The sequence below is a fragment of the Scatophagus argus genome, chromosome 22 (genome assembly GCF_020382885.2).
Source record: "Scatophagus argus isolate fScaArg1 chromosome 22, fScaArg1.pri, whole genome shotgun sequence".
Lineage (NCBI taxonomy): Eukaryota > Metazoa > Chordata > Actinopteri > Scatophagidae > Scatophagus > Scatophagus argus.
In genome coordinates, this window is record NC_058514.1 from 6,740,192 (window position 1) to 6,755,880 (window position 15,689).

Below are 15,689 nucleotides of genomic sequence, written 5' to 3' on the forward strand. Positions count from 1 at the left end.
ACACCTGAAAGCTCCTCCATGTAACTACAGTCTGCTCTGCCAGCCAACACTGCTGAAGAGACTGGGATTAACTGCCTTGCTCAAGGGCACCTCGGTGGTGGTAAACAAGGTCAATTTTACTGTTCACGACGAGTATGTTGGCTCTGAAAGCATAAGGTCAATGTGATTTAGCTCAATTAATGTCACATATGCTAGCTAACCTGAATTGTGTCAAATCAAACTTCTCCTAGGTAGGTTCAACCCAAATAACCTGAGCAAAATCACTGGTAGCTCTCCAGTGTGTGTCAGCGCTGCGACTGACTGGCGACTAGCCTCTCGCCCCCCGCGGCGACCCTGATGGATAAGCGGTAAAGAAAATGGATGGATGGAAGACGTAGCAAAGCACTTTTGTCCGCGGAGAAACGCCATAACCGTAAGCCAAGGAATGACCAGTCCCTCTCCGTCTCTGATTGGCTTATACTGACATTCTTATCTTAACTCTAACCAATGTCACTCCTCGTGTCAAAACCTGACCAATCCAATCAATGAAGCCAACCAGCCAATCAGAAGCAGAGTAGGGTGGGCCTTGACTGACACCCCGGGAAAAAAACAGTGCCAACTGTTGATTAATTCTAGCTGAATTTGTTTAGCTAACCGTTTGTAGATTCCGGGAACCAGCAGCAGAGAAGACAGGCGGAGCTGCAGGTTCTCAGGTGAGGCTGTAAAGTGACCCCCAACTCGCAAATCATTATGTATTTTTCTATACACATTCCAGTAAACGCTTAATTATTAATAAAATATTTTCTAAGAAGCCCAATTCATGAAAACTAGCATAATTATATTCTCACGATACTGTTAATGAACGTCCACAAGGACAAATTTCTCCGGATATACAGCTATAAGAAGTCATATGTTGTTTACCCTTAGCTGTTTACGTTTACATTGTCATATCAATCTATTAGGTGCAGAAAACCAAATACCAGTAGACGAGAGGACCAATGCAGAAAGAGTGAGAGCAATCGGGTCTCAGGTGAGTGCAACTGGGTTTCATTTTTAGTGATTATAAGGGTACTGTACTATACACTGAAAGCTGCATCCTGTAGAATACCACATCACTTTGAAAAGTAGGTTTTTATGACATAAGTGCCACTTTACCTGCATGGCTTCTGCAAGCTGTAAAATGTTTGTTGCCGGCTCTAATGTTGTAAAACGTTTTCTAAGCTCACCAGTTTTAAAAGGAAATGCTTCAAATACCAAAAACCTTCATTTTTGAAGAATTCTGCTCCTTATATTTCACCTTAGGGAACTTGTTGACATGAGTAATTTGTTGACAACCTCAGAAAATTGTTTAACCTGCCTTCGGCATTGGTTTGAGAAGAATTGCTGCATTTCTCAGTCATTTGTGCTTTTAATGAGTGATGGTTGTGGCAGTCAGAGGGTTGACATTTTGTAGTGTGGTGACCTGTGCTAGTCAGCCTGACTATGTGAATGTTTTACTTTGGTGTGCCCCTGTTTGTTTTTCCTCATCATGGGCGTTGTCTTTATTATCCCCTGCAGGCGATCATGCATTTTATAATGTGAGTGCGTGTATCTGTCCACAGCTGATCTTGCATACAATCAGCCTAATATTCTTTGTGCACTGTATGCCCAAGGACCTTTCGTGGTTGCGATTCACATATTTTTAAAAATTAAGAAAGTATTTTATTGATTGCTTTGTTTTATATATACCACAACTGACTGCTAAGTCTTCTTTCCATTCCTTTAACATTGGTGGTGTATTGGACCTGCTTATTGTCTCTCCTTCATTCCACTGCTTTCAGGCATACACACCACATTGTCCACACAAGCTGCTGTGCTCTTGCTGTTTCCCATCCACATGCCCCCAGACACACCTGGCAGAGATCTGCACTCTATTGACTGTGCTCCTCTAGCTGTGTGGTGACGCATTATGGGTTTCAGATAATTAAGAATAGACTTATTAAACTGCAAGCACATGCTTAGAAATGTTGTCCTACATTGTGGCTCACTTTGAGTTTACTTACAGTACACCACAACCCATGTCCCTAAGCTGTGTCTGTCTGAGTCTGTGTACATAAGCATACACTCCACAGATCTTGTAACGATGGACGGTGGATAAGAAGTGCTTGGTCAGAATGGTGAACACAAAGCATATCAATTAATTATGGAATTATAAAACCATCTCAGTTATTATATGATTAATTGTGCAGCCTTGCTATTACTTAGTGTCAGCTAATGGTGTCACAGAAACATGATAACTTAATCAGTTTGGAGACTAGGCGCTTTCACACCTAACCTGTTTTTTCAGTTAAAATGAATTGTGGTTTGTTTGCCTGTTTAGTTTTGGCCTGATTTGAAAGATATCAGTGGAACACTGGTGCGGACTGAAGAGCCAGACCCAGACGGCCTTTGGAGGAGGGTCTTGGTCTGACTCCAAACAAATGGACCATTTATAGAATTTTATTATAAGTTGTGATAAGCACACACAGGAGGTGTGTTGTATCCTGCTCTGTGTAATTTGGCAGTTCTTTTATATCTTCCACTCTGACATTCTCCACACTCCCATCTTTTTGTATAACAACCAAGATATTCTGCAGGAGAGGTTGATGTTATTGATACACTGCACATGAACATGAGTGGATGTTGTAATTTCCTTCCATCAGTCAATAGTACCATTGTAGACAGCAGGGACTCCTCTGAGTTGATATAGCATCACCTCAGTCATGTTTGACCATTTTCATATAAATTGAGCTCTCTACAGTTGGTGTTTTTTTTCTAGGGTTCCTGTTGTAAGCTCTTGGTGTCATGGTGCTTAACCAGCTTAGGAGTGACAGTGATAGACCTGTGTGATTTAAAGATTAAGTAAATGAGTGTACTTCAAAAGAAGATGGCCTTTAAAAACACTACTTAGTTGTCCTTTATTGTCCAGAAAACCTGAGCAGAGAGGTGAGTTTGCTGCTTCTTTGATGCTGCCAAAAGCCTCAAAAATTATGTGAAAGCTCTTACCACATACTGCCATGATTTTCCCCAAAGGTCACTCATTATTCTCACCACATAAATCATTGTTTTGATTTGAAATAATCTTAGGAACTATAACAGCAGTGTGCGAATCCAATCTTTTATTCATGTTTTCTTCTGTCCTGCACCTGCTTGCATTAATCAGTTTAGCTTATTTTTCCTGGAAGCAGATTTGAAATCTTCTCTAAATGTTTTTTGTAATTGATTGAGTCTTGCCGGTGTGATTAGACCAAAACAGGAATCTTCCTTTACTCCAAATGAAAGGATAAGTGCTTATAACCAGTGATTTTTAGATACCATTTGTTTGTTGGAAAGATAAATTTTTGTACAAGAACTGAATGTTCTCGGTCTTTTACAGCAGAGTCGTGTTAATAAGGGATCACTTTGCCCAGTCAGTGTGTTTTTTTTTTTTTTTGGGCTGGTGTGAAAGCTGTCAGTCGAACCCTGGTGAAGGCCAAACAACCAACACAAGACCATTTGAAATGGTGGGTCTTGCTGCGGTTCCAAGTAGACTCTGGCTGGGGTTTACTTGTGATGTGAAAGCAATCAGACCAACCACAGGATTTGTGCTAGCAGAAATGTGGTTTTAGCTCTAATTTGAAAGCATAACACTTACAAATCCATCTGCTGATTGTGAAGTCTATTCAGAAAGTGATGCTGTAATTGATCTCTGTAAGCCATGTATATAGTTATGCAAATCATTTTGTAGCCATGGTAACGGGTATGGTAAAACTGCTGTGTTGTTCATTAAATTCATAAATCAATTCATCGTCTTGCCCCGACCTGTTAGGCATGATTTCTACCATGCCTTGCAGTCTGATAATAATAACAAGGCTTATAATCAGTTATGTCTTTGTGAGCTCAATGTGAATTGTGATACATTCCAAAATTTAATGGGTTCTTCCTTGGCCCATGCTACTCCCTTCTCTCAAGTTTCATTTAAATCAGGTGAGTAGTTTTCCCCTAATCCTGCTGGCAAACAATCAGACCAACAAACAAACAGGGCCTTAAACCGTTTTTGCTTGTTCGTTTGGTGTCATGGTACTTAACCTCCTTGGCCGAGCTAATAAAATCTAAATGAGTTTCCTGGCAGCTGAACTGAAATGAAACTGAAATTCAATGTACAGTACAAAAATTACTTCTTAGAATTAGATGCAGTATCTGTGTGTGAAGCCATCTGGTATTCTAACCTCTGCAACACTTGAAGGATATAACTGGGAACATACTGTCAAAGGCTGTTGGCAAGAAGCTAATTTTACTGTTTGGTGTATCTCCCACCTATCAACAGATGAACACACACATACACACATACCAACATCCTTAGGGAGTCAGTTCTAAGTTTGGGTGCTGCTAAGTCTTGCCAGGAAATCCTATACCCCTCATTGTCCCCAGGACGGGAGCACTTCACATATGACATTTGAAGAAAGATGGTGCTGCTAGAGGGTGGGTGATGTCGTCGTAGAAATCAGAGATGTTGGTTTGTGCCTGTAAGTGTGTGTTAAGGATTCCATGCTGTATTTAGAGGGTTGCGTGGATTCATGCGTTCATTTTTAAAGGATTGAATGTGTTCTGCATGTGTTTTTAATTAATAGTCGTCTGTATTTACGGAGCGTGAGGCTAAACATGCTGCAAGGTGTGAGGTGTTTTGATGCTAGAGGGTTCAGGAAGAGAATCAGGGAGATGCCGGCGAGTGAATTTACACTTCCTGACTGTCAAGTGGAAGGCTGACACAGTTGGCTGCAGAGAGGGTGACATTTGTCCAAAATAACCAATGGCTATTGTGCTATATCTATGCTATGGAGGGTGTAGCCAGGTGAAGCTGCTTCAGATCTACCCTTGTCATCTAAAAGCTCAAAGGCCACATCAGCAGTTGTTAGACCGAATGCCTGAGGTCCGCCAAAGGTCATGTGCGTGTTTAAACGGTGCATTTAAACAGTGCATTTTAACGATGCGAACAAATTGTTGCAAAGGCACTTCAAAAACACACTTGATATAATTTTATGCTAATTCTGGCAAATTAGTAATTTTTAAAGGAGACCTCTAAGGGCTTGAACTTGGCTGCCTCCTTGTATTATGATAGTATCTTTTGCCCACATACCATTATGGGAATTGGGCATTTCTGTAAACACACCTCTTTTGACCTCTTGGCCATGATGCCAAAATGAATAAACATGAGAGCACTGTTGCAACAAAGGGGCAGTGTTGCATACTGGAGCAGCTCTCTCTCTGTGCCCAGCAAATCCGGCTGAACTTTTCCCACTAGTGTTATTCCAGCTTTGACTTTCCCATCACTGCTTCTTCTTTGACTTCTCACATTTTCAACAGAAATACTTCTCCCTTATCTCAACCATGTGATAAACACTGTGCTCCGTGGCTCCACATAATCTTACCTCATAGTGTTTGATTATCCCTAATTGGAAAAAAAAATAGATGCATAACAAATAGCAATCATTATGCACCTGGAATTAAGCCTGGAAAGAAAAACAGTATTAAAAAGAAAATTTGCCCCACAGGTGAATTAGGTGAGTTAAAGCCATATTAGAGGCTTACTTGCAGTCGACGAGTTATTTATGTGGTGTGCTGACAGCATTATTCATTACTATACTAAAAAGGAATTTACACTGTTTTAAACATGCAAATGTTGATATGATCAGCTGCACATTTATTGCTTTACAGCGAGACAAAAACCTGAACAAGTAAGGAACAATCCAGCAAATAACTAATATTTAATACAAATGCTAACATGTATCATATGAATGAAGTACTATAGGGTGACTTTATAACAGACTGCTAAATGTATAAAATAAGATACTGAACAGTAATTTATCATTATTTCCTCAATCAAATGTAACTAGTCGAAATGAGTAAACTGAATATCTTAAGGCTTTAGGCTGTTGAAAATTGATTTCATTACTTTGCTGTTTTTTTCAGCATTTCATGGGCTTAGACATAGAAAATTATTGGCAAATTAATCAATAGTAAAAGTAATCATTAATTTCAGCTCTACAGCAGTGGAAAATGTCATGGGTAAAACAAATTAATCGTCATTTCTAACCTTTTTACTTGTAGATTAGTTGCTATATTTGTGTTCTCAGAATATACTTAGAATATGCCTACATCATAATTACCTTGCTACCATTATTTAACATTGTTATATCTCCTTAAATAAAGTAGAACATCATCCTACCAAACTGACAAGTAGCTTAGTGCTAACCAGAAATGTGAAATTAGTCCATTAATGACCCAAAACATAGCCAGCAGAATCCTCAAAAAGCATTTTGAATCATTATGTTTAGAGCCAGTTATGTTAATACGCTTATCCATATGTGATATTATTATTAACTAACACAGCCGCACTACATGCTTGCCAGCAATCAGTTTTATTTACTGTACCATGTCTTGTTGTGAGTCACAAATGTTCATGTTGGCTTCCTTCGTGCATTCATTATCTTCATTTTTAGCAACTGCAAAAAAGTTTTTTTTTTAACCTTCTTAGTGCTGAGCCAATGGCTGCTTCTCACAATTAAAAAAACAAAACAAAACAAAACTTTGTTAGAAATTAGCCCAATTCATCTTGCTAAAACAGAAAACACCTTTTGAAAACTTGTTAGTTTGTCATGTAATTTTTCTCTACAAACAAGCTTGTTTTGCCGAGCCCATGAAATAACATGACAAATTATGTTCTTGTAGTCACAGTATTCTAAGAAACAGACTCATTGTACTTACTCAAATCAAGTTTTTCATCCTAGACACAATGTTTTTCCTCTGGCCCTTTGTTTAAGTTTGCACAACATAGAGACTGATGTTTTGGTTGTCAGCTCTCCTCAGAGGCTAAAGTCACTATGTGGCCATCAGCAGGGGGCTGATGGTCCATCTGAGTGCTCTGTGTGAGGCGCAGTCCCCCGTAGCTGAGGACTGAGAATCTAAATGAGTGTTTAGAGGTGGAGGCATGGGGTACTTTGCTATTGATAGAACCACCAATACTCCTAAATACACACTGAGCACAACAAACTGGCACATGAGGCTCTTAAGTGTGTGCTTGTCTGATTAATTGTTTGCTTGATGACAGAAAACAATGCCAGCATATAATCACTGATCAATTTGTGTTTACTAGAGAGTAGGATGGGGGCTGAATTATATCTTCTGAAATGATACTTCAGGACATACAGGCGTGTGCAGCTGTCAGTCAGTGCCATGCAGCAGAGAGTGGTGCTTTTACCATGGAAACAGTATACTTATTTTGACTGGTCCTTTCGAGCGATTTCTTGTGATGCAGTATTTTTTTTTTTGCCTTTGTTGCTTGGTATCCAGGAGTTCTATTGACATCAGAGTTTTTCGTGGTACTAAATTGAATCCCAGTCATTATTTCAGTTAAGTTGTTGACTAAATCCCCCAATCTGTTATTTCTTGATTTATTCATGGCTTGCTATACCTTTATCAGCATGTTTATTGACATCACAGTATGCACATTTACATTACGTATTGTATATATTGAGTAAAAAAACATGGAAAAAAATGGATGTCAGCAGTAGTTAAATTGAACATGACATGAATGGATATACATATTGATCAATGTCGATCCTGTTTGTCAATGAGGACAATTTACTTTGTCTTCATCTCCAAGTAAACACACACCAGTGTATCAATATGAAGCATCAGTAAAAATGGATCATGCAGCACAACAGCTGGCTCTCTCAGTGATGTTGACTCAAAGCAGTGGGCTTTTTTTTTTTCAAACTTTCATGTTTGTATAACATGTCATGTCCTTCAGCATATCCACTTATGAATTTCCGACGTTAAGGACACTTTGAAACATACTTCCCATCACTGCTGAAACTCACAAGTGATAGCAGACTAAATGTCCTTGAAAGAAAAAGAAGTCAACACTGCTTTGTCTTTACGTGAATGATAGACACTTGAATTCACCACAATGGATTATGGAAAATGGAAATGGAAACAAAAAAAAAAAGTAAAAAGAAAACAGCAAACAGGAGTGACTGCATTCCCTTCAAAGCAAAGGACGACAAATGTGTTGCATTAGTGCTGAAGCTTCCCAAAGACCTCTATTGAAAAGACATGCATAATTGAGTGACGGCAGCAGAGTCTAAAAAGGTAGCTCACTTTGTTATTTGCCAAGGTAGCATCTTTTCATCACGGCAGAGAAACAGCATGCCCTCCAGAGAGTCGGGAATAATGTACTGTCTTTATTAGGAAGATGGCTTTCATTCACTCTCTTAATGCCAGGGTTATGATAAAGTGTTGTTTGAATAAGTGCAACAAGCTTGATTGACTGTCCCATATTCAGGCATGTGGGACTTTCAAAAGCACAGAATGCTTGATGCTCATCTGCCCATTTTGGCCTTATTTTTCCCGGCAGGAAGTTTTTCAACTCATCTGACCCTGCTGAAAGCCTTTCACCAAAAAAGCCCCACTTTTGAACTTGTGCTTTCTTTCTCCATGCTCATGCGATGTAACTGTAACACGGAGGGGTAAAATCAATGGACATTGTGTTTGATGGCATAAAACCCAGTAGGCTGAAACAAAATCAGCGTTCTGTTGGTCAGCCAGCTCCCAAATCAATTTAACGCTGTCTGCCATGTGATTCAATGTTGGCTTCATTGAATATTCCATGTTATTTGTGGGAAACATTATCTCGTGTGCAGATACGACTACAGTACATATACTAGACACAGTTGCATTAATCTTTTGAGATAGCATGTGTAGTCTGGAGGCTTGCCTCCCCAGCGATATCCACACTTATGAGAGAACGCAAAAGAGAATAGTTTCAGCTTTGACAGAGGTGACAAACTCGCACAACTGACATGAATACTCACAGCAACAAGCAATTGCCCCTTATTTCACTTTTTGAATCATTTTCCTCATTACCATATGCAAATTCGTAGCATGTATTAACATCTGGGGTGGCTAACGACCGGGCTGTTTGGGATGATTGGTTTGGCTTGAGTTCACGATGCTTCATTTGCTCGTGGTTCTCTGGGACATCACACAGTCGAGCATTGTCGGAAAAGATGGATTATAGTTCTGGATGAGCAAGATAATTTTCTTGTACTACTTTGAGAGATCCAGGGGAGAAACGGGGTGTTGTGAATGACTGCATCATCCTGCACTCATCTGCAGTGAAAGCCAGTCAGGATTGGCTCAGCTTAAACAGATTTGGGTATCATAATCAGTTCTCGGTGTTCAGCAGTATGTCCCTTTTTTTTATAGAAAGCTTATTGTGAAATATGATTGAGGATTCTGACAAACAGACAAATAGTGTTTGCATTGAATATCATTCTTTTTTGTCTGAATAGTTAAGATTTGTTAATATATATATGACATTCGCTTTATTACATTTATAGAAGCCTTATGTAATGGATTTCTGTACATAAAATTCTTATATCTCTTATATTTATATTTATATTTATTAATTCTTATATATCTCTTATATTCTCAGACTTACTGTGTGTTCAAGAAATGGCTCATAAAGCACAGCTGCTCGTGCGCTTGTCGTGCGAGATGAACCATAATGCTGTGGGTTTGTAAGTCTGCTTTAGAGGTGGAGAGGATGAAATGTAGAGAAGGTCAAAAGCATGTTGTAGCCTTTTGGACTTCTGGTTCTGTCTCCAGTGCCTCCTCTCCACAAGTTGAGTTGAAGTTGAAGTGTCCTTTGAAAAAATACTGAACCTTAATTTTCTCCTGATAGTCAGCCTCTTGCCTTGCATAGTAGCTTGCTGCAATTAATGATGATTGATGATGCGTCTTGGGTAAAATCGCTATATAAATACCATCATTTCACATCAGCTTCAGCTCTGTCCTGTGTTTAGCTAATTAGCAAACATAAGCAAGTTAAGGGGATAAACTAAAATGGTGAACGTGGTCTAAGCATCAGAATATTAGCAATGTCATTGTAAGCATGTTACCATGCCAGCATTAGTATTTAGCTGATATCACCACCATGTGTAAGTACAGCCTTGTGGAGATGTTGGTGTGGCTGTACATGCTTTGTCTTCTTTCATCATCAATTGGTCACTTTTTGGTTAAAATTTCTGAAAAGAGAGAGAGAGAGAGAGAGAGAGAGAGAGAGAGAGAGAGAGAGAGAGCAAAGTCCCATTACAGTTTACATCAATTCAGTAGTCAGAAGCCACACATTTGGAAGTTGGAACTAGCAATTACTAGTGGAGCAAATGTGGGGATGTTTGAGATTTTTTTTTATTGATTAATGACATAAACCATTAGATATTCAGCTGTATAGTAATTTTATTACAATTGAGTAATGAATAGATAAGTTAATCAGCTCCTCACTAATGCATTTGTTGCTTTTTTCACTGTTCTTGTCAGAGCAAGAGTGAGCTTTACTTGCGTTCACATTCCTTGATTTCATTCAGGGCAGGATAGGACAAGATAACTGAGTCTGACGTGGCATTACAGTCCTTAAATAAAAACTCAGAACACTATTCAACACTCTATCAACAACAGATGGGTTGTCTGTTGTTGATATACGTTGCATTTTGTGAAAGGTATCTGAAAGCAGCTCAAGCACTCTTGAGGTATAGTCGCTCATCTTTGTGAAACCAAGCATGGAAATTTGCATGTCTGAGCTCAGTCAATACGGATAAGTCCGCTCAACCCAATGGAGTCTTCACTCTATAAAGACCCTCTCCTGTGCTGACATTGCATCCACTCAGTCTTCTCTGACTAAGTTACTGTCTCTTATGAATTGTGAAGGCTTGGCCTTTAACCATTGTATACTGCCTTTTTCTGCAGTAACTTGGCAAAAGAAAGCAATACCTCGACCAGTCCTTATACCTGTTGACAGAAATCCTTTGGCTTTATAAACACTGTTATCTAATCACCTTTATGAGTTTAATCATCTAAATCCAGAGTAAATATCAGTAAAAAAAAGAGCTACTCAGGATTGGCAAGCACTGGCGATCGTAACCCTATCAAAGTCGCACTCTTTTAAATGTCACTGTCTGTGTTCATTTGCTCTATTTTCTACACAGACCATCCACCGGGGGAGTTGCTCCACATTTTATTCTTAGCATTTGTTCTCTCTAGGTCCCAGTGATGATGTTCTTGATGTGAGAATACCAAAAGTGCACAGCTCATGTGTCACACATATCGACCTCCGGCCACCCATGGTGTATCCCCCACCTCTCCTTTAATGTCAATGGACTCCCCAAAGTCCCCAATGTATAGAAATGCATGTTGGTTGTTCCACAGGTACGGTATAGTCATGCATGGACAGACTGTGTGCGTGTGTGTGTGTGTGTGTGTGTGTGTGTGTGTGTGTGATTGATTTGCGCCTAGATTCCAGCTTTGTCTTTCTCATACAAACACAGATACAGTCAATTGTGTTTGCCCCATGATGTGTGCTGTAGGCCTGTGAAGTGAGTCCATGCTAAGGAAAGCTTGTGCATCCATTGATTTCTTAGATCTATTTTCCTCTCTAGCTCATCCCCACCACTGAGTCCACCACTATTTCCTTCACAGTGTCATGGTGACATGTGAAGACACATGTGGTGTGGCTGACGTTGTGTGTTGTAGACAGATTACCAGTCCTGAAATAGATCAACCTTTTTGTATTTCTCTCCCCCATCACCCCTTTATTCCCATTTATCTACTGTATCTGTCTCACTGTCTCTCACTGTGGGCATGTTTTTGCTATCAAATAAGATGGATTATACCAATGCTGGGTGAGATTGTGTGGAATTATGGATTTGTATCAGAGGTCACAACCATCTTATGTCTTCTTAGGATTAAATGCAGTATTTCAAGTCTGTAGGGACAACACTGAGGGGATGAAAGGAACAGCACTGTAAATCTGACCCAGACTGGCCCGTTACATCCAATCCACAGATACTCTACATGATCTGCTTCTCATAGCATATATATATATTGTATACTGAATAAAGTTTCTGTTTTTGTTCAGTTTTTTTGGTTTGTTTGTTTGTCAGCAGGATTAGGGAAAAACCACAGGCTTTTCATAAAACTTGGTGAAAGGGTGTAGCATTAGCCAAGACAGAACAGATTAAATTTTGGAGCAAATCTAAATCACAGGTCAGATACACAAATTATTTTTCCCTTTCAATGAGTAGGATTCAGATGCATGTTGGCCCCTCCTCCCTGGCTCGAGGGAGCAGCACTAGCTAAGCAAGCCAGACAGTGAATGAAAAAAAAAGGGAGCAGCATTAGTGAAAGCGGTGAATCAGAAAAATTAATCAATATTTTCTGATTGTTTCATTGCCCTGCAGGAAGGTGCCACATAGATGGATTTTGTGAATTCATATGAAGCACATGTCGGACAGAAACGCACACTTGCCGCAAAAAGTCAATACATTCTTAGCCTGTAGTCCGTCCTCACACCTTCTACACTATTATATACTGGGGGGTAAAAAGCCCACTACTCAAAGACTGACACACAGAAATTAAAGGCACACGTAGGGTCTCTGCAGATACTGATAGGTCATGAGTGATGATTGAGAGATGATGCTAAGATTACAAGCAATATTTTGATTATTTTGGAAATATATCCAGACACATAGCGGTTGAGATGACTTTTGACCTTGGTGATCTTGGTGAAGGTATTCTCTCTCTGAGTGTCCCTATAGTTTTTGATATTTTTGTTCAAATCTAATAAGGAGTATATAGGTTGCAAGAAATGTTAACAGTGCAACACAATATAGTAAACATGTTACCTCAGGGTGTCACAGGTTTATGATTTAATTGAATTGCTTAAATATTAAAATATGTAAATAATTACAAGGAAATCACTCCCTATCATTCTATGGCTTTACTTTCGCTAAATATCTACACAAAATGCTCAGCGTCACTAACAGATTACATGCTGTTAATGGAAAACTGACAGAAGTTTAGTTTAGCTCCTATAGTCTAGTAGAAATTACAAATGACATGAAAGACTATGGAGTCATCCAGGTTATGGTGAAGGTCTTCAGTTCAGAACTAAAGAAGCTTCTTCTTCCAGAAAACTTCACATCCAGTTGCCTAACAGAACTGTTCTACCTTGACAACAAGGACACTCAGGAAGTTTTTTTTTTTGTTCCTATATGGCAATCTAGCCCAAGTCATCCTGGGGAGATCACAGCTACATGGTATGCGCCTTAGACCACTGGCTCACCAGGACACCTCAGTATCACTCACACACTGCTTTGTGTCAAGGAGAGGGCAAGAGCCAAGAGAATTACAGGGGAAAGTGTGTAAATGGAGTGGCATAAAAAACAAAATCCAAAAAGAGAATTGGGACAGAGTTGCAGCTGAAATGCTTGGCACACTTACAGCTAGTATTGTCAACCCACTTACCTCCACTTGGCCAAATAAAACTAATTACCAGCATGTCAGATCTCTAGCTAGCAACAGCTACTGCTTTAGCATCCTGCCGACGTTGCAGAACAATGTGGGAGGCATGTTGTCATTCTGGCAAAACACACATGTGAAAGGAAAGCATTTCCTACCAGATTCATTCAGACACATCTTTGTGGGAAATTCAGTGTCATAGTATGGCATTCAAGTCAATTCGGGTCAAACTTGTGCTCTCAGCTGTTTGTTAGCCACAATTCCTGACTAACATCCTGAAAGTACAGCGTGAAGAGATTGTTTTATTATATAATATGAAATGGATGTGTGTGAAGGGAGTAACAGTCAGTCTCTCTCCCAGTGAGATAAAATACCACGGTAAAAGGGGTCGCTGACTCACATTGCTGCTTTGAGGTTAAATTTACTATCTCACCACCCATGATTATGAAATGCAATTTCATCAAATAAAACAGGGAACACTCATAATGCTGCTTTGATTCACTAAATTATTTAATCCACTGCAAAGGCCATTGTGTGCACACACACACATACACTATATCTATGTGCCTTCATAATATCTGGCCAAAAACCTAGAAATTTAAATGTCCCTGTTTGGCTTCACCTGAGTTGTTCCTTCGTACTGCCGTTTCCCTTTTATTGATTGTTGTTGCCTTGACAGACACAGACAAATAAATACTACTTGAAAATTGAATATATTCATTATTTTAAAACTCAGTTTGTTCTTGCTTTTGTTGGTTGTGTTTCTCTGGATACACAGTAGAATTAGAGGTAATTTTGTAATGGCGATGGCATTATGTTAGATGCTGGCTGACATACAGTGCCCCAAATAAATAGATAAATATACAATAATTTAAAAGATGACAGGCACAAATGTGGTAGCTCTTCGGCTCTACTTAGGGACACTGTTATTAGCATGCCAACATGCTGATGACAATAAATTTAAAGTTTGAGCTGACGATGGTGCCGCATGAAAAATGAAAAGATCAACACAGTCATTACAGTTCATCCAGAGGGGGGCATGAATGAGTGTACCAAATTTCATGACAGTCCATCTAATAGTTGTCATGACATTTGACAACAAATATCAGCCTCATTGCTGGAGGAAGAATCAGGGGCTCGCTGAAGTCAGTAGGATTCATCGCCCATCCATGTTTAGACATTTAGAGATACTTTACCAGATAAGTGAAAACTTAAACTATCCAGTTGGGCTACTGAAAAATCTAGGGGATCAATATGTATTTGATGTGGTATCAGTTGTTGCTGTATGGTGACAAGCAGAGGAGTTCTTGCTGATGATGTCTTGATTTATTCAGTGACAGAGTTACATCACATCCCACCTGTATATAATCGTACAGTTGATAAATTATATATGAAATGGAAAAAAACAAAATTTCCATCACAGATGCTATACAATGACTTGGTGTGTGAAAAGATGACCATGACAAATTGTTTTGTTCCCAATCTGCTGTCTACCATCTAAGTTCACAAAGGTCTGGGCTTTGTGATGAAACCTGCTGTCACTGAGAGAGTGTGGGTGGTGTCAGTTTTGAGCATATCATCTGTCAGGACACGTATGCTGTAGATACACACACACACTCACACATGCACGGATTCTGCTTCCCTGTACTCAATTTGGCATCCAAGGCCAGAGGATAATAGTGTCACTGTGTGTAAGGTTTGCATGCGCGCGTATGGGCTTGTGTGCACTCCAAACCTGCCTCCAGGCTGCGTGAGTGTGTGCTGCTGTGTGTGTTATGCGCTGCTGGCAGGGGACACAGCCAGACACATGGCAAATGTGCAAGCAAGTCCCAGAAACACCTGAGCCCCAGTGTTTGCGTGTGTGTGTGTGTGTGTGTGTGTGTGTGTGTGTAGGTGAGTTCCCTTGTTGAAGGGTTAGCTCCTCACCACAGCACCTGTCACAAGGTGCTGATGTTTGATCCTGCTCTTCTTACCAGCTTCACTCTAATTGGTCATTAGTATCCTGTCACTTCATTCCATAGGATATCTTCTGTAGAAATCTGTTTGTTTGCTGGTTTTGCTAGTCAACACACCACTTCTGTACATCTGTTTCATTTGTTCTAACTCTGTGTTTTGTTATAATTTGATACAGCATCCATCCAAGTTTGATCCTCTAAGGGTTTTGTAATTACCTTGCTTCCTACAGCTGTAAAAACACAGCTGAATGGTAATCCATCCACGGCATGCAGGTTAAATTACTAAGTGTGTGCAATATGAATAAAATCTTCTAGCCTGGAAATTTATAGGGCTGCAACTAATGACTCTTTAATTTCATTTTTATTATCAATTAATATACCATTTATTATTGGCTGGAATGA

General features: G+C 39.6%; 1 protein-coding gene across 2 annotated transcripts in view; it reads left to right on the forward strand.

Moving 5' to 3' along the window:
- Positions 1 to 553: 553 nt before the first annotated feature.
- atp2b1a (ATPase plasma membrane Ca2+ transporting 1a) overlaps positions 554 to 15,689 on the forward strand; it is a 118,331-nt gene continuing 103,195 nt past the window's right edge. For both annotated transcript variants that reach the window (XM_046379390.1, XM_046379391.1), the window contains exons 1-2: positions 554 to 692; positions 942 to 1,009. The gene's annotated coding sequence lies outside the window, so the exon portion shown is untranslated. The remainder of the gene's footprint in view (positions 693 to 941; positions 1,010 to 15,689) is intronic.